A 26,944-nucleotide genomic window follows, 5' to 3' on the forward strand; every position below is an offset into this window, starting at 1 on the left:
AAATACCTTGATCAATACAGAGGTCAGAATGAAGCGTATAATCCAAATATGGTCCAATTAAGGTTCTACAAAAGTTTAGAACTTCTCCTTTGTCGGGCCGGCTGGTGGCACCATGACATCGGCACCGGACCCGGGAGTGCAGGTTCCTGGGTTCGAAACCAGTCGGGTCTGTTCCCGAGTATGCTTTCCATCCGTGCCGAGTTGAGTGTTGAGATCACAACTCGACCTCGTAAAACAAAGGGGAAAATACCGCAAAAATTTCTGTGTGAGGAGTGGCGCACCACACAGTTTCTCTCTCACTCCGCGCCTTGTAAAAAGCCATGAAAAAGACATCATCACGGATGCACGCACGCGTGCACACACACACGCACAGACTCTCACGCAGGCACACGCCAAAAAAAACTTCTCCTTTGTCAAGAAAAGCTTGAGAGGCGACCTGATAGAGACAGTTAAGATTATAAAGGGATTAAAAAAAAATAAAATGAAGAGCTGACATTCTCAATATTGATGCAATAGAGACCTCTAATATGAGCTATAGTCAGTAAATCAAACATCTGGGCTGACATTTCGATGCGGAGTATTGAGGGTTTCCTGTAACTGTCAGTGATCTCATGTTTCTGACGTGAGGTAACATCGGATCCTTGAAGGGAATGCAATGGATGTCATGGTGCGGCCGGTTCACATTTTTCCTTCTCACCGTATCACTAAGATATCTGAACCTACAAATTCATCACTGACTAGCAACGTGAAACACATCATATTGTACCAGCTGTTCACCATATACCACTTATGAAATTCAGTTCCTTTGACTCCAGTCGGATCAAATTCTGGATGTACAACAGGCGATCACCACCAAACACTACAGCAACACAAGAAACTGCAGACACCAGAATCTAGAGCAACAAACGATAAGCTGGAGGAACGTTTCAGGTCAAGCAGCATCTGTGAGAGGAATGGAGCTGTCAACGTTTCCCTTCCTCCCACAGATGCTGCTCAGCTGCTGAGTTCCTCCAGCTGCTTGTTTTTCCAATGCTAAAGAATATGTCTGCTGATTCAAACAGAGAGGAATTTACAGGCAATTATTTTCTCAGTTTAACAGTGGCGTTTTTGGGGAGTGGCTGCCCACAGACTAACTACTGTATTTACATCTTCTCAAAAGTGACTCCACTTCCAAAATCCATAAGATCTTTGAAGATGGCTGGTAAAGAAGGTATCTACAGAATCACAAATTCTCTTCTACTTTTCCTTTTCTGCTTTCAATGCTTCCAGAAATCAACAAGAGCTTTGTTGTTTGGCATTGTTATTCCTTCATTAAATCAACAAAGTCAACAAACTTAAAGTTGTACCCGGGTTCTTTGCAAGATTTCAGTAGGCCACGGCCAGATACGTCTTCCTGTTGTGATTACTGCCACAGAAGAATGGTTCCAATGGCAGTGCAGTAAAGAACCAAAGAGCCAATCCTGCAATCTTAAGTAAAAACTCTTGAGAAAGACTTTACAGTCACCAGTACTGACAGAATATGCAGTCCTTTGCCCTATCATCAAGTCCATACTGGCAATTCATCACTCAATTTACCTTAAACCACTTTCATTTTCCCTACATTTCCTTCGACAAGATAATACCACTTCCCTACACTCTAGGAGCAATTTACCACAGCTAATTAATTGACAAATCTTTGGGATGTATGATGAAACCAGAACAAATGGAGGTAACCCGTGTGCTTACTAATCAACTCCATACAGATCACACCAGAATTAAGGATGAAAATGAGTCGTTGAAGCTGGAGATTGCTGTCCAGTTGCACACTATATTGCTCGTGTTCTTATGAAAACCAGTTGCATGCTATTCCTTATGCTCTGGTGGAAACATTTATAATTATGCAGAACTGATGCAATTAATAAAATTACTCTGAAATCAAAACTGTGGGACTAAATAGAAAAACACTGACTACTGGAGTCCTGTGATTTTCACAAAGTTAGTCAACTCATTTTCAATCCTCTATTCAAAATATCTGTCATACTGAAGGCTGACTAAGCCAATAATCTCTTGGAATTCTTTCCAAATTTCATGCTGGCAACCAATATTCTGCAATGCTCCCCTTGATAAAACGATCTTCCAAAAGTAGGAATGGGAGAAAGAGAACAACAGAAAGTGCAGTCATTTAAACATTCATGCTGAATTTCACTTCAAAAGCAGTCATCAAGCACAATGTTAATTTTCATTCTGTTGCAGATTTCCAAACAAGGCAGCATTCATACTTGCAAAGAGTGGAAAGATTCAGGAGCAGTTAATGAATTGTTGAACTGCAAGATTTAAATTAGGATTTAGTCATACTTCACCACCTTCCTTCAGAAGACGAGTGTGCAGCTGCCTCAAGTTTGCAACTAAAATTTTCAACCACACTAAATAAAGGTTGCTTTTTTCCCCATGGTTATAGCTCAAACAAACTCAACCTGGTTGTTTTAGATCAATAAAAGGATTTTCCTCAATAGAGGTTTGGATGTTCCTGTCAGCAGGTTATTCAGAAAATAGTATTTTCCAATTATTTCCAAATGCCTTTCCCTGCCCTACAACACATAATTTATCATTACAAAGAGTGGAAGAAATACAGCAAACCATCAAACTTTTTTTATTGGAATTGCATTGAACTAATATCACTACAGTATTACCAACAACCCAAACTTGGAAAAATTAGATTGTTCATTTGGTCCTCATTAATTTACTTGGAAAAGTTGCCAGCAAAGGAGTGCAGCGCTGCTCTAAAGCACAGCCAGGTAATGCGAACTTAAAGGCAAGACTCATCTGCAAGGAGTCTTTCTTTGCTCGTGTTTCTGCAACAAGAACAATGAAAACCTGCACTACAAGCTTACACTGGACTGAGAAAGGGTCCTGCAGACATTCTTGGAAGTTCCCTTATTACATCCTGACCACATGATATCCGACAGTATGCTTGATCACATTATAAAGTAAATAACCGTTGTAAATATAAAGTCTGTGCCTGCAAGAAATTAGGCCAAGCCTCAACTCCCACACAAGCACAACCCATCAAAACTAGCAGCCAGGATTCCTGATCTCCAACCTTTCACTATTATGATGAGGGGAAAAAAATCTAATTTCAAAACTCCATTCATCAATTACACCCTTCAGATGACAGACTGATTGGAACTGCAAAGCAATATAATCCCATCCCATAGGATATTTTAGAACACTTGATTCCAGTAAATTTCCATTTGTTCCCTCATGAGCTTTCAGCTATTGAACTGCCAATCATTCACTGAACTACAGAAACAAGGTGGTCTTACGCTGGGAAACACCAGAGGACTTCTGTTGATCAACTGTTTCACCACAAAGACTTAAGCCTTCATCTGCCGGGACAAATGTAGCTGTGGAAAGAAAATATACTTTTAAACACAAATTCACTGGTTTAATTCTAGTTCAGCAATCAGTAACATCTCAAGTTGTCAAAGGCTCCGCAACTATTATTTCAGAGTATGAACAAATTCAACATTTAAGAAAATTAGGTTAGTAGAAAATTCAGTTACAGGTTTATTATCATTGTAGGTCAAACTACACTCAAATGGCTTTTGTAACAGTTATGTAAAAAGTTGCTAATGAATAGGCTGGGGGATGGGGGTGTGTGGTCTGTAGACTGCCCAAAGACAATGATTAAGTGGATTGAATAATGTAAATAGAACTGGTCTATCCTATTCAGTGGTACATTTGGACTATAAACAGTGTATAGTAAACAATAATTGTGTATTCTTTGGAAATGATGAAATCTTGGTTAATTACTAGAATGGCTAAAAAAAATTTACTACTAACTAAAGCACACAAAATTCTGGAGGAACTCAGCAGTTCATACAGCATCCATGGAAATGTATAGTCAACCTTTCAGGCCAAGGCCCTTCTTTAGAACTGGAAAGAAAGGGAAAAGATTCTAGAAAAAAAAAGTGGAAGAGGGAAGGAGGATGGTAGGAGAGATAAAGGGCTGGAGAGGAAGGAATCGGACAGTGAACCATAGGAGAAAGGGAAGGAGGAGGGGAAGGACTCAGGGGGAAGGCAGGTGAAAAGAAATCAGAGTGGGGGATGGAAGAGGGGACTTGGAGGGAAAATATTTTTCACCAAAAGGAGAAATCAATACTCATGCCATCAGGTTGGAGGCTACCGAGATGGAACACAAGGTGTTGCTCCTCCTTATGGTGACTTCATCATTACACAGGAAGAGGCCATGGACTGACATGCCAGAATGGAATGGGAATCAGTATTAAAGTGATTGGCCACCAGGAAATTTTGTGTTTGGCAGATGGAGTGGAGATTATTATTCTTGGTTGGGGGGTAGCAAAGATCACAAAGGGGGAGCAGTGCGAGAGGGTCTCACTGAAGTTCTGTCGAAAAGAACACTTTTTAGTTTGTAACTCCAAAACATAACAACTAATTGAAAGGAAAACAAGGGAGCCAGGAGATAAACATGCATATCTAACTGTCGTGCATGGAAAAAAAATCACAGGAGATCAGTAGTTTGAGATATTGAAACCACCCTGTTTGGCACCAACAATCATTCCACAATCAGTCACTTGATCACATTTCATTCTGATATTTGGTCAGAACAACACTGAACCTGTTGACAATGAATGTCTGCGTGCTTTTATGCACCAAGTTGCTGCCACATGATGAGCAGATTAGATATTTGCATTAACAGGTATCCCTAATAAGGTGGACACTGCATGTATATTCACATTATGTTTCCTACAACTAACCATATCATTAAAAAGCCAATATGCTATTCATTTATTATCTTTGGTGGACCATGTTCCCTACTTCTCAATTTTAATTATTTCAATCAGAAAGGACAGAATGGACAAAACATTCACAAAGCAAAATGATGCATAGCAATACACACACATTTAAATGATCAGTCAACAAGAATGAACGACATTAACATTCCCAGCACAAAGCCACAGCATATGATATTTCTGGAAACCAGCCACAACCAAACAGGCAGAAGCACTTGCTTCTGTTGATTAAATACAGGTCTCGATTAAAGAGTGGCTTCAGGTCCAAACAAGGAACCTGGATGTTTATATTCAATTTCAATCTCCTTTCATAAAATTAATTTAAACAGCTTCGATGAAGTTCCTACAGAACCAACCATAATGCAGCAATAGGACTTGTTAAATTTGATGGCTGACTGAAATTATGAAGGGTCATAGCAGTGTTCTCTACCGATGATGCTAAAGTTTACTGTTTGATTGGAAGCAGGGGAAGGCACTATCTTTAAGCTTCACTACATATTAGTGAGTGGCCTTCAGTAACAGACATCCCACCTCTCCCAGGAGTTCCAGAAGTCTCCTGCATATCGATAGCGGCTCCCTGATGCTAGCAAATTATATACAATATCCCGGAAATCGATTTTGTAGAGAGGCAGAGGGGGAAAAAAAGAAAGAAAATGAATGAATCCTGCTTGATCTCTCTGTGCGAAGTAGTCCTATCAGTTTTCTCTGTGGGCGGGCTTTACAGTCGATCTCTCTCTCTCTTCCATATTCCATCAGTTCAGTTACTGCCGTCTGTAATGACGCTGAAATCATCCGGACAACTGTCGCTGATGAAGTACAAAAGCCTGGCGAAAAAATTCCCAAGGTTGGTAGTGACAACCTGACTACGTGAGGCTGTCCAATACGGGTGGGGAGCATTGGCGTCTTAGAGGGGATTAGAGAGGGGTTTAAATTGGAGCGAAATTCCAAAATCGCCCACTAAGACCTCTTTAAAAACGCGCTCGTAGCAAGAAAATTCTTCTGGGTTTTTTTCCTGAAACACTTCCATTTACAGGTACATCAAAGCCCGCGATGGGCTGGGTTTAAGCGCAGCCGTTTTCAGAAGAAAAACTGATTTTAATAAAAACCCAGCCCCCACCGAGGTCTCGTCATTAGGACAGCCAACTGTTTACCTGTGCTGCGCTCTTTATATGCATTTTGAATTACACTTGATTAAATAATATGGTAATATATTGTTTTATGTGGTGTGCGTGATATATGCATTGTGGCTACACCATGGTCCGGACAGAGGTTATTTTGTTTATGGACAATCAGCCAGATGACAATAAACTTGAACTTGAAGATACAGAACTTCTAAATCACTCATTTAAAATCCCCCATTTCGATGTAAAAATAGTAAGTTCTGATCCCGACTATTGCAGGCTGTCTGTGTGTGTTTGTGTGACTACAGACGTACATGCGGTCGGGCATTGTCCGAATGGACGTTAAGTGGCGCACACCTGTAATAAGGATACACCTTATGCTTTTATTTCTTTTTGGAACCAGAACATATTAGGGAGGCTAAGTGCAGGGAAGGCTGCTCAAGTATTTCACAGTTCTTTTCAGCAGAAAATCAAAGTCTGACAGAGAAGGTCACTAGAGCTGAGGTGTACTTTACATCTTTCATCGTTGAGCATAACCTGCCATTCCAGGTGTGTAAGCACACAGGCAAGCTATTCAGGAAAATGTTTCCTGATTCAGAAATAGCAAAAAACTATGCCTGCTCATCAACCAAAACAGCAGCTATTGTGAATATGGCACATTAAGACAGTATTCAGAAGTCAGCTGTCTCACAAAACACTTGTGAATCTGATGTCTTGCAAAATTAACAAATTCATTGACACAGACTACTATGAGTTGAGACTTCCGGTTGAGACCTCCCTGAAATGAGTTTTTGCAGGGTGGATGTCTGCAGTAACACAGGAAGAATTCCAAGACTGAGCAACAACATCCCTCAATTCAAGTACATAAGCACCCAAAGAGCACTAATTTGTGACATTGCTCTTGATTCAACATACTCACTGAACATTAAAAATGACATCCATTTGGGCTGCACGCTGCATTCTGGTAAATGGTTCCTTGCCCTCCACCAGAGCCCACAGATTGGAGTGACAAAGCTGCATGTGAATGCTGGCATGAGCAGTGTACCCATTCATCACTCAGATGTGGAGCACAGGGCTGCATCAGGATCAGCACTCACAAAGGACTGAGGTAAGCATCAGGTTCCAGGCACACTTTAGCAAACAACACAATATTGCCTCCTTTTTAACACTGATTTCATGAACGTTATCATTTCTGGGAATGCATCCAAAGCACTAAACTTACACAGAAAACAAAATGTTTCAAATCTCCAAAAAGTTTGTATGAAATTAATTGTACCTAAAGTACCTATCAACAATGAGCATCAGAATTTTTATTTATAAAGGAGAATTAGTACCAAGGATTTGTTCGGAAGCCCCACTGGCATTGTGAAAATCAGACACAGAATTTCTGAGGTCTAAAACTGCAGCCTACAGCAATAACCTTTTCCATATTCAGTGGACCTAAAGCCTGTAACAGTAATCACAGAAAGGATTTGTGCAGCCAAAATACAGCTACTAACCAATTATATTGACTGTGATGAAGAGCTTTGATTGATGAGAGGTTGGTTATGGCAAGACTCCAGCCTCAGAAATGACTGGATCCCCTTTTGTTTAGCTATTGTCACAAGAGGTCAACAGCGGAAACTATCACAGTGGCTCTAAACTATTCTGGACCATCTGGGCAACATCAGGCTGCTCCTCAATGACGACAGGTCGTCATTCAAACCAATCCCCCTTTCCAAACTAATCAAAGTTCTAGGTAAATTTATTATCAAAGTACATACATGTTTGTCATAGCCAAGAAGGGCCAAAAGGCCTGCTTCTGTGCTGTAGTTTCTATGGTTTTTCTATGTCACATATACAACCCTGAGATTCATTTTGTTGCAGGCATATTCAATAAACTCATAATAGAATAATAACCATAATAAAATCGACGAAAGACCGCACCCATGGGGCACTCAACTAGCATGCAAAAGACAACAAACTGTGCAACTACAAAAAGAAATAATAATGAATAAATAAGCAATAAGTATCAAGAACATGAAATGAAGAGTCCTTGAAAGTGAGTCCAAGGACTGTGGAAGCGTTTCAATGATGCGGCAAATGAAGTTGAGTGAAGTTATCCCCTTTGGTTCAAGAGCCTGATGACTGAGGGGTAATAATAGTTTCTGAATCTGGTGGTGGTGGTGAGTCCTGAGGCTCCTGCACTGTATTCCTGATGGCAGAAGTGAGAAGGGAGCATGCTCTGCGTGAGGGGGTCTCTGGTGATGGGTGCCAATTTCCTGCAACAACAGTCATTGTAGACGTGCTCAATTGTGGGGAGGGCTTTACCCATGAATGACTGTGCAGTGTCCACTACTTTTTGTAGGATATTCCACTTAAGAGCATTGGTGTCTCCATACCAGGCTGCAATGCAGCCAGTCAATATAATCTCTACTGCACATCTATACAAGTTTGTCCAAGTTTTAGATGTCACACTGAATCTTCGCATACTCCTAAGAAAGTAGAGGCACTATGGTGCTTTCTATGTAATTGCACTTACTAGGGCCTAGGGCAGGTCCTCCGAAATGATAACTCCAAAGAATTTGAAGTGGTGAAGAAGATCAGCAGCTGATTCTCCGATGAGTACTTGCTCATGGACCTCAGGTTTCCTCCTCCTGAAATCAAAAAAATCAGCTCCTTAGTTTTGCTGACATTGAGTAAGAGAACGTTTTCATGGCACCACTCAGCCAGATTTTCAATCTCCCTCGTATATGCTGATTCATCACCACCTCTGGCTTAGCCTGCAGTGGTGTTGTCAGCAAACTTGAAAATGGCATTGGGAGCTGTGCTTAACTGCACAGTCAGTCACAAGTGTAAAGTGAGCAGAGCAAGGACACAGCCTTTTTGTGCACCTGGACTGAGGGTGATCATGGATAAGATACCGTTGCCAATCCAAACTGACTGGGATTTGCAAGTGAGGAGATCGAGGACCTAATTGCACAAGCAGATCACCAATCTTTTTCCCAAATGACACCAGTTTTACTATAGATCTGAGAGATGGTGGGAAAATTGCTTAGTGATATGAATGAATATTAATTTAATTAAAAGCTTCAGCTGAGAAGCATTGTGAAAGCTATGCATTAACATCTTCCTTAGAATCCAGGCAACTAATTCCCTCATGACAAACAACTTGTTTTGTATTCACATTAGTGTTCCTTTGTGTTGAAAACTGGAGTTGGTAATTCTGCTTTCATTAAGGTTTAACCAAAAACTAGTTTCCTATGTTCCTATATAAGCTACTTCAGATCAGGTCACACAGTAATTCCACTTCTCAACTAACTTTCTCCGTAAACCTTTTGTACCATATTCCATCACCTTCCCCAGATTTATCTATTCTCTAGGGGAAATCTACACTAGTCAAACAACCTTCCATCTTTGGGATGTGAGTGGAATCCAGAGCACTTGGGAAAGAAAAGCAGGGTGATCAACAAGCAGAGTGAGCAAACTCCACACGGACAGCACCAGTGGTTGTTGTGTACTGTCTGCTGGAAACAGCATCTCCATCAACTGTGTCACTAATTTAAGCTTGGTGTGGCGATTCTGAAGACTGCATTCAAATATAAACTTGGAAAAATCTGGACCCACCCAGAAGAAGGGCCCTCAATTTCATTTTCCCTCCATACCCACATTTCTAACAAAAAACAAAAGACAGAGAGGAAAAGAAAAGCAGAACAACTTCACAGAAAAGCTTACTCTTAAAAATTTTGAATATGGGAAACTTTACATAACATTTGTTAATACAGGTAGCTTATAAAAGAAAGCAGAAATTCCTTACATAGTCAGAAAATGCTGAAACATTATATACTCCTTATCCTATAGCCTTGTTCAACCACCAAGCAAACTGTGCTCCCTTCCTTTGACATCAATATGCCAAAGCTAACATGCCATTTCTGGCTCTTCCAAATTCAGGATTGGCACTATACAGTGATGTCAGAAGGACCATCTCCTGCCAGACTCCAGCATTCATATCACATTACAGCCACACTTCATTCCACTTCAAAGCTATTAACTCCTGAGGGGGTCCGTGAAAAAGTTCTATTCGAAATGGGGACCTTTCTTGTCATATTTTGGGAGTCTTAAGGAATTACCTACCAGTTGAGGGCATTTGATTGTACTTGGGGATTTTCCCCCTTTTAACATGCATATGGTTTGCCTCGTAGGTTGTTTGATGCATTGTAATATGAGTGTATTCTCGATCATCTGACGTGTTGTGGGCCTTCGTCTTGAAGGAATGTGGAGGTATGGCTGTGTAATGTCCGTACTTGTATTTGTGAAGTGTTGTATTGTAAATATATTAGCTGCCATGGTATGTTCAGGGAGGGCGGGTGAGGGGAGCTTTGTTTAGGAGTAAAATATAAAAGCAAAATGGAGGAAAATGTAATGCATTATGTATTCTGTATTGTGTCATTCCTTCAATAAAAATAATTTTTTTTTTTAAAAAGCAGCTATTAACTCCAATGTGAACAAAGCTCAGAATCAAAGCAGATTCTGCTGATTCCCAGGATTAAACCCCTCTTCCAGCAAAGCATAGAATCAATCCTTATGTGCAGCTAATATCCAATTCTTCTTACTCAACATTGTCAAAAGGGGCACCTGGTACATCTTGTACAACGTTACTGTATATTCCCAGGTTTTAAAAGGATAACTGATTGCTAATCTAGTGGATTCCAATTAATTGGACCATCCGTTAGTCAGGGCAGTTGCTTAACTGGGACATCTCTTAAAAAATAAAATCTAATTCAGGAAATAGCTGGGACTCCCTTTGTTTATTTGGGGCACTATGCTGCTTTATTGAGACAGGAGACTATTACTGAACAGCACCTAACTAGCGTCAGTTGCGTGCATTTGAGGGGTCATTAAAACACTACACTGTGCTTAGAGCAAAGTTTTTAAATAGCCCCAGTTGCACCTGTTTGCATTCAAAAAGCAGTGACTTTTGTCACTGATAATTGTCAAGAATTAAGCGATAAGACAATTCAGAGCTTTGCTTGCTGCTGTTTCAAGCATTTAGGCGAGAAATGATCGGGAGTGAAAATGAAACAATTTCACTAATTCTAAAAGTAAGGACCAACAAAGAATTTGAAGGTATTAACAATCACCTAAGTGTTACAATGAAAAATGAAGATTTGAAGATTGCAATCATCGAAGGCATTTTATGAAGGCAGTCCATTATCTGCACAAGATGTCTGCACCGATTTTGTTCACTTATAGACAATCAAAAGAACATGGCAGTGTAGACTGGACGAATTCTTGCATTGATAACGGTCAACAACTAATACACAGTTTTATTGTTTTGTAAAGGTATGGGTAGTGATCTAATTTGTTATGTATTTCACTTAAAAACATAACTTGTTACTCAGTTAAACAGTAGCTGGCTTTTTATATACCTTTTTAACTATTTCCATGAAACTTTGGCTATTTGGGACAGCGGCTTAATTGGGCCAAAATGTACTGATCCTGATGTGCCCCAATTAACCAGAATCCACTGTAGATAGATATAAAATTGATGTTGACTCAGTTACAGAAATCAAGCATCCCACAGGTGCAAAATAATCCTGCGTTTTTATACAAGAACAAATAATTCCTGGCTCAACACAGTGGCAGAAGAGATCCTCTGGTACAATATATTAAGTCATGCAGCTTTGACTCTGAAAGGTTAATACTTAACCAATCTTATTCCAAACTGATGGATTCCAATTATACATATCCTCCAGCTTGCATTGAACTTGATTTAATATAAATCATAAGATATTGAGCAGGCTAGGAACTATTCTCAAGTTCCAAGTGTGTTTAATTGTCATTCAACCATACCCATGAATATAGCCAAACGAAACAGTGTAACTCTTAAGACTAAGGAGCAAAACACGGTACCAGCAGTCACACAGAGCACAAGACACAAATAAGATACCAGTAAAATACAATCATACATGAAAGTACAGTCCAAGACCCGGAGCCTATGAATATTGTAGTCAGCAGGTTGTCTTTAGCCGAGCGAACACCGGGGGCAACACAGACTCCAGCTTGGACACTGTGCCACAGTGCCTCCGGTGAAGTGCACCAGCTCCAATGTCTCCCTCCTGAGCGGCTGTAAACAGGCAACGCTACGAACTGAGGCATAGTCCTCGCTATGACTGAGGCCATGTAGTTCTCCCATTGTTCGCCGATAAGTCAGTGAAATGGACTTGCAGCATTTCACATTAACAATGTCCAATTGGGTCATACAATCACAAGAAGAGTGACTAAGGCAATCACGCACTGTTAAACTGCACACCGCCTTCGTACACTAACTCCTCTCTAACACAGTTAGCAACACAAAGTTTAGAAGAACAGATCATCTTACTACCACAAAGTTCTTTAAGAGAACTTTACCTGTTCATATACCTTTGAAACACTCTCTGCATCTTCCACACATATGTCACTGGATTTAGAAGTGCAAAAGGTAAAAGTTTCATGTGACTATTTTTGAGTTCTTATTTTTAATATTAACTAAGGTAAAGATAATCATCAACTTTAGACCTTGGCAGAGCCAAAGCAAAAGCTCAAATGGCTGATTCACTGTTTTATTTTAGTGTAATCAGAAGTTGCTAGGAATACTCAGTAGGTTAAGTAGAAAGGAAATGAAATTAGTTTGTTTTCTGCTTCTCTTTTGAAAAACTCTTCATCGAAACTAGGAAGGAAAGCAAGTTAGTTTCAAGTTACAAAAGGTAGGGGAGATATTGATAGGATATAGATAATTCTATCTGATGGGGTGATGCTAGGTTTGCTTGGTTTGGAGAACTGCTTGATGATAGGTAAAAACAAAATAACCAAACTAGGATCAGTGTAAAAGCTGTGAAATGCAGCCCAGAGCTGTTGTTGAAACTTGAAACCAAGAGATGAATTGTTTTCTCTCTCTCTTTCTCCCACATCCAACCTTTCCCCTTCTCCGCACTAACTTATTTTCCCATTCTGGGCTTTGATGAAATCTTCAACCTAAAACATTAACTATTTTTCTCGAATGCTGCCTCACCTACTGAGATCCTCTAATACTTTAACTGCTTATTTCAGATTTCTCCTCATGTATCTTTTTTTATTGGGAAAAAAACTATTTGCAATAACTGGATCTACTCTAGTTACCCTAAAATGTAACCATTCCCCAAATCACAGATATGCTTATTGATAATGGAAAATGTATTCACAAGATCCCTGATAAAAATACAGATAGCCACCTAAAAAAAATTACATAGCTAACATGAACGCAGAGAATAAAATGATATGGATATTGTGTACACAGAAGGGATTAGTTGTGATGGGTATTTGATTACTAATTTAATTTGTTTGTTCTATGTCCTAAACAAATACAGAGGGAAAATAAGACAAATTGTTACTTGTCATTTTGGCATATTGCCAATAATTCCAAAAGAATGTCTGGCACTTTTCTGGCATTTCAACAAATTCTTCAAAAATAATAAAAGCTGAAAATTTCATACAAGTCCATTTAATATCAACAAATAATCCATTAAATATTTATAATTCCTATCAAGAAAAACAGTTCTAATGCACTCTGGAATTCTGGCTATAGGCCTTATAAATGTAACCAGCAAGTAAACAAACATCCATGGATTCAGGACATCTGAAAGTGTGAATGCATACTATACTCAAACATGCTGTGGCCTGATCAGCAAAGACTAGAAACCAGAGATGGAGAAGCATGTTGTAAATGAGATTACAATTAATCATATCATCCCAGGCATCAACAAATGGCAGAGTCACTATCGTAAGAGTACATGCCATCATTTTATCTTCATTCTTTGGTCAATAGGAGTGCAGGGTTCGGAGAAATTGAAACAGGAAAGAGAATGAAGTACCTCAAAAAGAAAGTTTTAGCACAATCATCACCATAATGAAACAGTTAAATCAGATAAATTAGCTCCCAGAAACTAATATAAGCTTGACATTTACAAATAATGAATTCACATTCAAGTCCTTTCCTTGAGGATACAGCCACTCCCATTTACTCATTTTAAGTCCTGATGAAGAGCCTTGGCCCAAAACATCGACTGTACTTCTTCCTAGAGATGCTGCCTGGCCTGCTGCATTCACCAGCAACTTTGATGTGTGTTACTCATTTTAAATATACTATTGGGAGACTAAAGTAGGAATGAGACTGATGTGTTTCTCCACTGCCAACCACCCACTCTTGAATTCTGCTGTATTTTCAGCTACAAGCTTCTTTGCCACAGACCATCACGCAACATTGTTTGCTTATTCCATTTTATACTCATTCTTATGTTGTGCATTTTTTTTGGCAAGATAACGCTTCAACTTCAAATGAAGTCCGACACAACATGCAGACATGCATTTTTAAGCAGAAAATTTTTAACCCTCCTTATTGCTGTTGACATTTAATGTAAAGCTCATTATAGTTCAATTATTAGAACAATGGAACGCTATACATTGGCTTCTTGTATACTGCTTTGCAGATTTTTTTTCAAGGGAAAAATAAATTTCATTCACTCTGGAGGGTCACTCGGGTAAAACTAGTTTAATTTTAAATCTACGTATATAACCAGATACACAAATACAAGAATAACATTCTTAAATTATAAAGCAGCATACCTGAGAAGGATCCTCAGATGAAACCATATGGGCAGAGCTCAGAAACAAAAAGCATGCAATCACATTGCAGGGATGGATTATTGCAAGGATGAGCGTAATTGCTTTAGAGCGCCAGCGATCACAATTTGGGTTTGGTTCCACCATTGCCTGCAAGGAGTTGATATGTTCTCACCATGACCGCATGGGCTTCCTCCCACATTCCAGAGATGTACTGTTGAGGTTAATGGAATAGGAATGCTATGTTGGTACTAGAAGCAAAACAATACTTGCAGGTTGCCCCAAGCAAACTCCTCAAATTTCGTTGACAAAAAACAACACTTTTCAGTATTTTTTTCATGTTTGATGTGCATGGTGACAAATAAAGCTATTTTTAGCATTACCAGGAGATAAAGGAACAGATGTAAAAGCACATCACAAAGAATAAATCGTCATGGCAGTAAGAGCATGTCAATTTCCCCAACAACACTGGAATCCCATTGTGAAAAGTTGAGATGAACTGGGAACTTTTACTGTGTGTGTCCAAGATAGCTTATTGAAACAATAAATAGACAGTTACCCTAGAGAAGAGACTAGGGAATGCATCTGAGCCAGAAGCTGGATTGGCAGTGGGAGACCATCTTCGTGACGGTGATACCATTGAAAAGCATTTACAGAAAGGGATAAGGATGGTGCAGAAATTAAGGTCCTAAATTGGGGAGGAAGCTTATTTCAGAATCATAAGACAAGTTTTGGGAAAAGCAGACCTTTACCAAAGCAAATCTGGAAACTTTCAGGGCAATGTAATTGGTAATAATTATTATATACAAACCCCATTTCCAGAAAAGTTGGGATATTTTCCAAAATGCAATAAAAACAAAAATCTGTGATATGTTAATTCACGTGAACCTTAATTTAACTGAGAAAAGTACAAAGAAAAGATTTTCAATAGTTTTACTGACCAACTTAATTGTATTTTGTAAACATACACAAATTTAGAATTTGGTGGCTGCGACACACTCAAAAGTTGGGACAGAGGCATGTTAACCACTGTGGTACATTACCTTTCCTTTTAATAACAACTTTTTAATCATTTTGGAACTGAGGATACTAATTGTAGTAGATTTGCAATTGGAAATTTTGTCCATTCTTGCTTGATATGAGACTTCAGCTGCTCAACAGTCCGTGGTCTCCGTTGTCTGATCCTCCTCTTCATGATGCACCATACATTTTCAATAGGAGATAGATCTGGACTGGCAGCAGGCCAATCAAGCACACGCACTCTGTGTCTACAAAGCCACGCTGTTGTAGCCTGTGCAGAATGTGGTCTGGCATTGTCCTGCTGAAATAAGCATGGACGTCCCGGGAACAGGCGTTGCCTTGATGGCAACATATGTCTCTCTAAAATCCTAATATATGCCTCAGAGTCAATGGTACCTTCACATACATGCAACTCACCCATGCCGTGGGCACTGATGCACCCCCATACCATCACAGATGCTGGCTTTTGCACCTTTCGCTGATAACAATTTGGATGGTCATTTTCATCTTTGGCACGGAGAACTCGATGCCCGTCTTTTCCGAAAACTAGCTGAAATGTGGACTCATCTGACCACAGTACACTGTTCCACAGCCTTTTGGTCCATCTGAGATGAGCTCGGGCCCAGAGAACTTGCCGGCGTTTCTGCATAGAGTTGATGTATGGCTTCCTCCTTGCGTAATACAGTTTCAAGTTGTATTTCCAGATGCAGCGACGGACTGTGTTGAGTGACAATGGTTTTCCAAAGTACTCCCAAGCCCAGGTGGCTATAATTGTCACAGTAGCATGACCATTTCTTAGGCAGTGCCGCCCGAGGGCTCGAAGATCATGCGCATTCAACAGTGGTTTCTGACCTTGCCCTTTACGCACTGAGATGTCTCTGAATTCTCTGAATCTTTTCACAATATTATGTACTGTAGATGTTGAAAGACCTAAATTCTCTGCAATCTTGTGTTGAGAAATGTTCCTTTTGAACTAACAATTCTCTCACAAATTTTGGCACAAAGGAGTCAGCCACGACCCATCCTTGCTTGCAAAGACTGAGCCTTTGATGGACGCTACTTTTATACCCAGTCATGATACCTCACCTGCTACCAATTAGCCTGCTTAATGTGGAGTCTTCCAAACCAGTGTTACTTGAATATTCTGTGCACTTTTCAATCTTAACTCTGTCCCAACTTTTGTTGAGTGTGTTGCAGCCATCAAATTCTAAATTTGTGTATATTTACAAAATACAATTAAGTTGGTCAGTAAAACTATTGAAAATCTTTTCTTTGTACTTTTGTCAGTTAAATAAAGGTTCACGTGAATTAACATATCACAGGTTTTTGTTTTTATTGCATTTTGGAAAATATCCCAACTTCTCTGGAAATGGGGTTTGTACATACTGAGTTACATTAAAATACTTTGATCTGCATGCCATGAATACAGATCATTTCAAAACTTAAGTACAACTATGTATTACAAGGGAATACAATTCTGTAGTGTTATTGTTACAGAGAAAGTGCAGTGTAGGTAGACAAAAAGATGCAAAGACCACAGATGAGGTCCAGAGTTCATTCTGATATGGTGGGCAATCAAAACAATTCCAACCAACTCACCAAGGCACAGAAGGCTAGATAAGGGGTGGGGTGGTGGGAAAGAAACATATGGCACATATAGAAAACTGGAAGTGTGCAAAACCAGGCGAAAAAAAGATAATACAGGAAGTGTCTAAAATCAATGGTGGTAAAGTCAATGGAAAATATCCTGGTGGACTGCATTAATCTATATTCAAAAGAAAACTATTCAAAAATAGTGAAATTAAGGCAAATGGGAGCTCAAAATACAAATCCCAGATGAAGTTTAGAAAACTTCTTACGCATTTTAAAATGGCAAGAGGGTAACCAGCAAATAAGCAGGCCCATTTGAAATCAAAGGGGCGATCTGCACGTGAGACATGGGTGAGGTCTCAAATGAATACACCTCATTTGTATTCACCAAGGAGTAACGTCAAAGTGATGGAAAATGGGATTATTATAGATGCGTATTTAATGGTCAGCAAAGACAAGGTGGTCTAAAGCAGTGGTCCCCAATCACCAGGCCGCGGACCAATACCGAGCTGCGAGGAAACAATATGATTTGGTGATATGAAACGATATGAGTCAGCTGCACTTTTCCTCATTCCCTGTCACGCACAGTTGAACTTGAACCCCCCCCCCCCCCACCGCCCGTTTGGCCAGTCCGTAAGAATATTGTCAATATTAAACCGGTCCGTGGTGCAAAAAAGGTTCGGCACCTCTGGTCTAAAGGACCTGTGCTAACCTATTAACAACTTAGTTTCCACTCAAATTGCTACTAATCAAAACAATTCTGATTTTCTTATTTAGAACACACAAAGTTCTTACGTGCTTGACAACATGATTATTGCTTGAAATTATTTGCATTTTTATTCACTCCTAGAGACCTAACAGCAATCTTTGTCCTTTCCCAAACAACAAGATATTCAAATATTTACTTTTTGATAAAATTAGATTTTAATTCACAATTCTCTAAAGTACTGGTTAGAACTTTTGCATCCGTTTGGCTCAACTGAACTTTGAAAACAAATGCAAAAAGGAATTTAAAAAAACAGTATGTAACCATCAGGTAGGGACCAGACAAACATTATCAGACTGTCTGAACTGAGAAGGACACAGAGCATGTGAGAACGAACTCACAAACATCAAATTACAAAAGCTAAGTCATATCTTAAGAGTTATATCATCCAACAGTCCCTTCTTTGAGCAGCTCAGCATCACCAGTAATGGTGCCTTTATTTATTTGTTCCTTTACAGTAATGTTTTCAACCAACCTACATCAATCCTCTCCTGCTATTTGCAAAATTGAAGATAAGTTAGGAGAATGGCTATGGCAGTGGTTCCGAACTAAGTGAAATGTGAAAGATCAGAGCATCCGGTCCATTAGTCGTCAAGTTCAAGTTTATTGTCATTCAGCCACATACACAGATACTGCTAAATGAAACAATGTTCCTCAGACACCAAGTTGTACAGTATTGCAATATCATATAATATTAACATAATAATATTAATGGATATAAAAAATGTATTCTGTAGTTGTGCAAGTTGATACAAGGTGTTTAAACATATAGTTTAAATATACAACTGTATTACTGCTACTGGCACTGTCATAAACGTGTACTGGATGGTAGCAGGGTATTCAGAAGTCTCACAGCCTGAGGGAAGAAGCTGTTACCCAGCCTAACAGTCTCTGTACTTATAGTGCAGTAACTTCTGTTTGATGGTAGGAAGAAAGAGATTGCGTGACGGATGGGCGAGGTCTTTGACAATGCTGAGGGCTCTGCAAACGCAGCAGAACTTCTGGTGTATGTCCTGGATGGGGAATGGGGGGGGGGGGGAACGAAGAGAAACGCCAGTGATTTTCTCAGCAGCCCTTACAATCTGTTGCAGGATCTTATGGTCAGATGCCAAGACGGTGACAGCTGTTTAGGACACTCTCGATGATGCTCCAGTAGAATGCAGTTAGAATGTGGCAGGAAGCCTCACTTGCCTCTGTCTCCTTAGGCAGTAAAAGCACTGCCATGGTTTCTTGACTAAAGAGGTGGTGTACAGGGACAAGGTGAGATAATCCATGATGTGCAGTAGGGAGTGGTCAGCCTGCATATCCCTGAAGTCCACAATCATCCCTTCGGTCTTGTCCACGTTGAGAGTCAAGTTGTTGTGTTCCAGTCCACAAGCCACTCTTCGTCCTCTCTGCATGCCAACTCATCATTGGTGCTGATGAGGCCAACCACTGTCATACCATCAGTGAATTTAATGATATGGTTAGAGCTAGATTTGGCAGTACAGTCATGCGTCAGCAGTGTGAACAGCAGCGGCCTGAGCACTCAGCCCTGGGGGTGCCAGTGCTCAGCATGTTGGAGCTAGATACGTTGCTGCCAACACAGATTGTCTGAGATCTTAATAATAGATAATTTAGTTTGAAAGTCCGCAAAAATAGCAAGAAAATGTACTGACACACTAATTGTTTCGGAGAGCGGCTGTCATCTGCACAAATACCCAATTCTAAAAAAAGTTTGAAGTTCGTTTTATTATCAGAGTACATGTCTGCCACCACATACAAACCTGAGATTAATTTTCCTGTGGGCATACTCAGCAAATCTATACAATAGTATCTGTACAGGATTAATGAAAGATCGAGGAAAGTGCAAAAGACGACAAACTGTGCAAATGCAAATGTAAGTAAATAGCAATAAATAATGAGAACAGGAAATAACAAGATAAAGAGTCCTTAAAGTGAGGTAATTAATTTTTTGGAACATCTCAATGGATGAGCAAATGAATGTAGTTATCCCCTCGAAGGAGCTACTTAGAGATGGAGGGGGCAGTGTTTTAAATTATCAGCTGGCATATCTTATGATGATTGATTTAGGTTGAAACAACATACTTAAGGTACTTCGCTGGAACATTAGGTAAAAATTAACACAGATATTGGTTGTGCAGTTAAGAAAGGCCAAAGATTTGAAACATTAATCTGGTTCCTCTTACTACAGATGTACCTCCCCTATTGAGTTATTGTATTCATGTTTGTATTACACACAAATTGGTGTGTAAAACTTAAGAAATTAGGTTCCAATGATCCTTTTAAAGAAGAGGTAGGAGTGCAAAAGACCCTGGTAGGTGAAGGCACTGCTGCCAATGGAAATAGCAAAGAAACTTCGGTAGGGAAGGAGGTTCCAGAAGCTTACAGAGAACAGTGAGCAATGGTAGCATGGAGGAATTGGTGCACAAGGATGAAGATATTAAAAATCCATTCACCATCACAGTGGTGGCCAATTGAAGGAAACAAGTACAAAACTTATGAAGCACCAGGCATGACTTGATTGAGGATGTGACCAACATGGATTTAGATGAGTCCTGATTACTGATCATCATCTTAGGTGGCACCTTGGGATCAGGGATGACTTCCACTCCATTAACAATGTGGGTGGCTAGATAAACACTGGCATAGCCTGGAGGCAACAATGGATGTCAAATTAGCAGTGGGAAGCAGAGCTAAATTATAGCCTTGATCAGTGAGTAAGGATGCACCAATGACTCGTTATAAGCATCTACATGTTTTTTTTGTTTAAAAAAGGTGAATGTACCAAAAGGTGGTACAGATTATCCAGGAAGGCATCCAAACATGTGCACATTCAAACAAACATAATGAATAATGGATTTATTACTCCTCGATTTACATAGCATTGTACAGCTTCTAACAGAGTAAAAGTGACCCACTGTTTTCCATAAAAACAGCACGGATATTCTGGTACAAATGGCCAAACATGGACATACTGGTCTCTACTGGTTGATTATTTGTTCCAATAATCAAAGGAATACAACTTAAAGAGTTGCATGTTATGTAGATGCCTCATGTTGCTATTCTTCCAATGCAGCAGACCATATAGTAATTTATAAAATAAATAAGCAAATAAAAAATACCTGATTTGAAGGATATCCAGTGATACTTTTCTCTAAATCCTGAGCTATAGAGTTCATAATCCCATTCGGAAGAAGCCAATGCATATTTTTGCATCCACTTTTGTCAATAATATGGAGTGCTACCACACTGAAAGGCAAGTGCTTTTTCAGAAGTACAGATTCAGAATCAGTTATGCAGAGACTGATGGTAGACAGACAAATGAATAAGTTTACCAAACTCAAAATGGGATGCAAAGCCAGTGCAGTATATTTATCCAGGTATGAGAGAGGAAATATCTTATGACTACTCTTTAAGGAAATGAAATGGAAGCACGCTTTGAGAATAGGTAATTCATTGAGCTTTTTATCTAATATTTATGCATTAAAGATAGATGTTGACAACTCATACTTAGCCAATCCAGACATCTATTGACATCTAAAAGGCAGAGGTGGGAAAGAGAGAGAAATGAAACTTGCACTACAGTCATAATGTTGTTTCCTCAGAATTTTTTTTTGTTTATGATAGACCATTTGAAGCTGAACACAAATATAATTTTAGACTCTGGTACCAGAGGGATTTGGAGAAACAAGAAATGAACGTTTATTGAATATGACAGTGTTGATACTTTGCAATAGTTCAACTAAGCTAAAATGTTTTGTTGATGATTTTCATTTGTACTCCATATCTGAGGCTTCTTGCTTAAGTATCCAACAATAATCAGCCAGTATTGATGGATTCCAGTTGCCCTGATACTATTTCTCCATGACCGCAATGACCTCGTGAAACTTTTCACCATGCTTGTCACTGACAGTGCCAAGATTTGCAGGAAAGAAGTCTAAATGGGAATACAGACAATGAATCTTTAGTGATATGTTGCACCTCATGGTTTTAAATGCTTGAAGCATGTTGTCAACCAGCCACACGTAGTGTGGTGCTCTGTGGTTGTCAAGAAAATTTTCAACAACATCCTTGAATGCTTTCCATGCAATTTTCTCTGTTCCCACTAGAAGTTCTTCGAATACCCGCCACTGATGACCAACAAAAATGCCTTTCTTAATCTTGGCATCAGTTATTCTGACTTGAATTATGAATTGAAATAACAAATATATGCATTTTTTAACAAATGGTCCGTGATAGTGAAATTTCATGGTGATTTTCATAATCAACAGCCCAAAATCCATATGATACACTCAAAAGTATTCAGGAAGCAACACCTTTGTTGTCCAGTGCTATCAATTGTAAGAAGAAACATTGGCACTTTCTTAGCTTCCTTAAAACAGCTTTAAAAAGGGCAGAATAAAAGGAGAAACGGGGGAGAATAGATTGGGAGATTCTGATTGGGGTACACCTACATGTGATACAAGGGAGTCATTTAAAGGCCAACTGCTTATAGTTCAGGACCAGCTTTTTCTGCGAGGACGGAAGACAAGAATGGCAAGGTTTGGGAAGCTCGGATAACCAGGAGTATTATAGGCTCAGTCAGAGAAAGAGAAAGCACGTGTAAGGTTTAAGCAGCTAAAATTGCATAAAGCCTTTCAATAACATAAAGGAAGCAGAAAAGGACATTAAAAAATTAGGAGAGTGACAGATATTTGTGACAAGTAGGATTAAGGACAATCTCAAAGCATTTTATGAATGCTTTAGAATAAAGTAAGCCAGAGAAAGGATAGAAAGGAGAGGAGGTAGGAGGAAATCTATGCCCACAGCCAGATGAAGAAGCCAAAATCCTAACCAAGTACTTTGTATCAGAGTTCAAAGAGAAAAAAAATGAATGATGGAGGGGGTCATGGTGCTATTGTAGTGCATGTTGGTACTGAGGAGGAGGTATGGAAGTGGAGGTGGAAGTGGGTGTGTTAGGTCTCCTGAAAACATTAAGATTAAACCCTTCAGGCAAAATGGAATCTATCACAGAATACAAAGGATATTTATTTAAGGAATTTGAGATTGCAGGGTCTTTGACTAGGATCTTTGTATTCTCTTTAGCTGCAGGCAAGAGACCAAAAAAATGGAGAATAACCAATGTTTTTGTATAGTTTTAGAAGAGCAAAAAGATTCAAACCAGGAAATTTATAAGCCAGTAAGTCTTACAACAATTGTAGGAAAATTAGTGGAGAGGATTCCTAGGGACAGGATTTACTCACACTTGAAAAAGCATGAACTTATTAGGGGAAGTTAGCATGGCTTTGTACAGGGAGGGGCCAGTTTCACAAACCTGATTGAAATTTTTTGAAGGAGTGTTGAAAATGAATGATGAGGGTTGGGCAGTGGATATTGTCTATGTGGGCTTTAGTAAAACTCTTGAGTCCTTCACTATAGGCTGGTCCAAAAGACTATCTCACATGGGAATTACAATGAATTAGTAAATTCAATACAAAACTAGTTTGGTCATAAAGGACAATAGGTCCTGATAGAAGAGTAGGATATACAGTAAATGAATTGGAAGTTCGGAAGGAGAAATGGCAGATGGGAGTTTAATCTAGCAAGCGTAAAATGTTGCAGTGAAATTGTGGTTAGCACGGACATAGTAGATCAAAGAGTCTGTTCCTGTACGATTCTGTTCAATGTTCTACATTCTAAGCAACCTAAAAAAAATCTTTCATTCACACTAAACCAGTACTACGCACAGTTTTGCAAGGACAATATTCAAACCCAAGGGCCAATGTATCCTAGATGAACTTGCACAAAAAAAACATAACCCTCCAGTGATTCCAAGGTCAGAGAACTAATTAGGAGTATGTAGGGAATAAAACTGAATCAGTGAGTACGGAATGCAGGATAGTCTGTCAAAATTCAAGGTGCAAATGAACTACAAACAAATTATCTTACTGGACCTTCAATTACCCCTTTAAAAAGTTTTCAACCACAACTGGTCTCAAATGGTGGTGGACAACTAAACAGCTAAAGGCTCCAAGAACATTCTCATCATCAATGATGGCAGGGCTTGACACAGGAATGTTAAAACCAACCAAGTTCAGCAAGAAGATTCATCTCATCTTCCTCGCTAATATCACAAAAGCCAATCTCTTCCAAATTCAATTTATTCCACACAATATAAAGAACCAGCTCAGAACAGTGAATACGACAACAGTAATGAGACTAGAACACACTCTAGCCATAGTTCTGAAGACCTCTGCACCAGAACTTAACTGTACCCTGGATAAGCTTCCAAGCAGCACCAGCTCACTGACGCCCGGTTTTAATTTTGCTGACATCTGAGCTCCAGTCCTCACCACAGCCTTGCTTCAAACACGAAATGAAGAGCTGAATTCTAGAGGTAAGCTGAGAGTAATTTTAGTAAAACTAAAGTCAACTTACATGAAAAGCAGACCCCTGCCAAGTTTGGGGTCAAAATCCCATAAAAGTGGGTGTGGTTATGGTTATTAGAGGACAATCATCCATACAAGAACATTACTGCAAGAATTCCTCTGGAAAGTGTCTTGGGCTCGATCATGTCCAGCTACTTTATCAGTGACATTCCCATTCTGAATTCCTCAGAAAATGAAGCAGCACCTGCCGACATGGATCAAGATCAAATTGACATTTAGGCAAGGATTGAGAAGTGTCAAGTAATAACTGCCTCATTAAAGAGTAGTGACCTTCTCTAACCATGTCTGGCCATTTATTTTCAACTATTCCACAAAATAATCATAGTGGAATCCCTCACCATCGACCAGAAACTCATCTGAATCAGCCGTGGCTACTCCGTGGCTAGAAGGGCAGGTCAAAGGCTGCTCATCTTCGATGAGTTTCAGCTTCTGATACCCCAATTCCTTTCCATAACCTACGAAGTAAGAGACCAGGACTGTGATGGAACACTCTCCACTAGTATGTATGAATGAACATACCACCAAAAGCCCTCAAGAAACATGACAACATCTACACTTGAATTACATGCCATCAACCACACCTAACATTTATACACTCTGATGATATAGCACAGTGGATACCAATATACAACATGCAATACAGTCACCCGCACAAGCTACAACAGCACTTCCCAAACTCACAACCTCTACTATCAAGGAGGACGAGGGTGAGGGCTGCATGCACAGGGAAACACCACCACTTACAAGTTCTTCTCCAAGCTACAAACCATCCCAACTAGGAAACGTATCACCAATCAGCACTGGTTCTAAACACTAGAATTCCCCACAAAACAGCAGTGTAGAAATTCCTTCACCAGAAGGACTGTGGTAGGTCAGTAAGGTGGTTCACCACCACTTTCTCAGGAGCGATTAGGAAGGGCAATCGCCAATGATGCACAAATTCTGAAAATGAATTTAAAAAATGTATCTCATGCCCTACCTTTGTGCCTTGACTTTAGTTACACAGCTTACAATCCATGGCATCACAACTAACACCCTTTTGTCTTTTGGGCAGAACAGTAGCGTTGTGGTTAGCACAACACTTTACAGTACAGACAACCGGGGCTGACTTCCCATTGCTGCCTGTAAGGAGTTTGTACATTCTCCCCGACTGTGTGGGTTTCATTTGGGTGCTCTAGTTTCCTCCCACAATCCAAAGACATGCAGATTTCCTCATGTTTGAGGGTTAATTGGTCATTGTAAATAGTCCCGTGATTAGGCTAGGATTAAATCTGGGGGGAGGAGGGTTTGCTGAGTAGCTTGGCTCAAAGAACCAGAAGAACATATTCCGCACTGCATCTCAAAAAATAAATAAAAAAATAAAATAAAAATGTACAAGCAACATCACAAGCAAAATGCACTGCACATTGTCTGATATTACTACACATCTACACACCATACACATGGAGGACTCCGAAGAAAAAACAGCCAAGTGTGACCAATTACTTTTAGATAACTAGCTTTAAACAATTATTCTTTCTTGAAAATAAAACAACTTTTTAATTCAAATCCTCTTTTTTTAAGGTTACTTTTCAACCTTTTGTACATTTATAGGCTTCAGATTATTGGTTGTAGATCAACTGCTCAGAAGCAGAACTCAGGTTAAAAAAAATAAAGCTGTCTCAACTGCATACAAGGTTATCACTGATCTAACTGTAAAAGTAGAAACTATATACTTTGGCATACCCAGAATTACCTGGCAATTTATTGCAGACTAAGTGCTCGCACAGCTACCCGAATATTCCAGGGACAGAAGAGTAGTATCACACATGTGAACTGTAGTTCACTGAATTTCTCTTTTTAAACAATATATCATGGACAGACAGAAGGCTGAAAGAGCAGAAAATGCTCCAGACACCTTCCTTGAGCACACAGCCTAATCCATCGTAACACACAAATGACACTCAAGGGTCCTCCTTTAAAGCAGATACAGTACTTGTGCAACATGCAAAATGAAAGACTGCTCCTTTGCATCATTCTAGCCAACTTGGAAGGGAAGTGGCGATTTTCCTAAATACCTAGGATAATAAGGAATCATGCAAATGGGAATTGAGGTGGGAGAGCAGTCAAGGACAAAGGCATTAAGACAATCAAAAACTCTCTTCGGGTTGAAAAAAAATTGCTGAATCCCCAACCAGGATAAATGATTCTATCAACTGCCTAGTAGGATATTTGAAGTGTGTTCAATTTTTAAGCAAATATTCACAGTAAATCACTACATACTGTACTTATAATTTAATACAAGACACACTGTCCAGGCATTCATTTTGAAACAACATTGAGAAATCTGCATTCTTTATTAACAATGCTTTTTATGTTGCTCAGCTAATGTCTTGATTTCCTGACTGAAAGTCAACTTTACTTCTCTTGTAGTTTGCATCTGGGATTGTTTCAAGACCCTCCACTGAATAGGTGCTTTACCCCTCAAGAAAAAACAAAGCAGAACTGATTTCTACTTAATAAAGATAAAGTTATTATTTCTTTCCAACATACAACTTGCATGCTAAAAATTGCTTCCATGTACAACCAAAGAATCCACTCTTTTTATCCCAAGTTCTTTAAATTATT

At 39.4% G+C, this 26,944-nt stretch overlaps 1 protein-coding gene across 19 annotated transcripts in view; it reads right to left on the reverse strand.

Annotated features, from left to right (window-relative positions):
* The window catches only part of sipa1l1 (signal-induced proliferation-associated 1 like 1), a 432,358-nt gene that overhangs the window by 322,359 nt on the left and 83,055 nt on the right, over nucleotides 1-26,944 (reverse strand). For 11 of the 19 annotated variants that reach the window (XM_072265563.1, XM_072265518.1, XM_072265528.1 and 8 more), the window contains 2 exons: nucleotides 8,436-8,550; nucleotides 3,303-3,383 (listed from right to left, as the gene is read on the reverse strand). The exons of 2 other annotated variants lie outside the window; for them this stretch is intronic. The gene's annotated coding sequence lies outside the window, so the exon portion shown is untranslated. Of the gene's footprint in view, nucleotides 1-3,302; nucleotides 3,384-8,435; nucleotides 8,551-12,304; nucleotides 12,323-26,944 lie in introns of those variants that run through there. 6 more of the 19 variants (XM_072265581.1, XM_072265555.1, XM_072265537.1 and 3 more) reach the window with 3 other exon arrangements.

Source organism: Mobula birostris, chromosome 1 (genome assembly GCF_030028105.1).
Source record: "Mobula birostris isolate sMobBir1 chromosome 1, sMobBir1.hap1, whole genome shotgun sequence".
Classification (NCBI taxonomy): Eukaryota; Metazoa; Chordata; class Chondrichthyes; order Myliobatiformes; family Myliobatidae; genus Mobula; species Mobula birostris.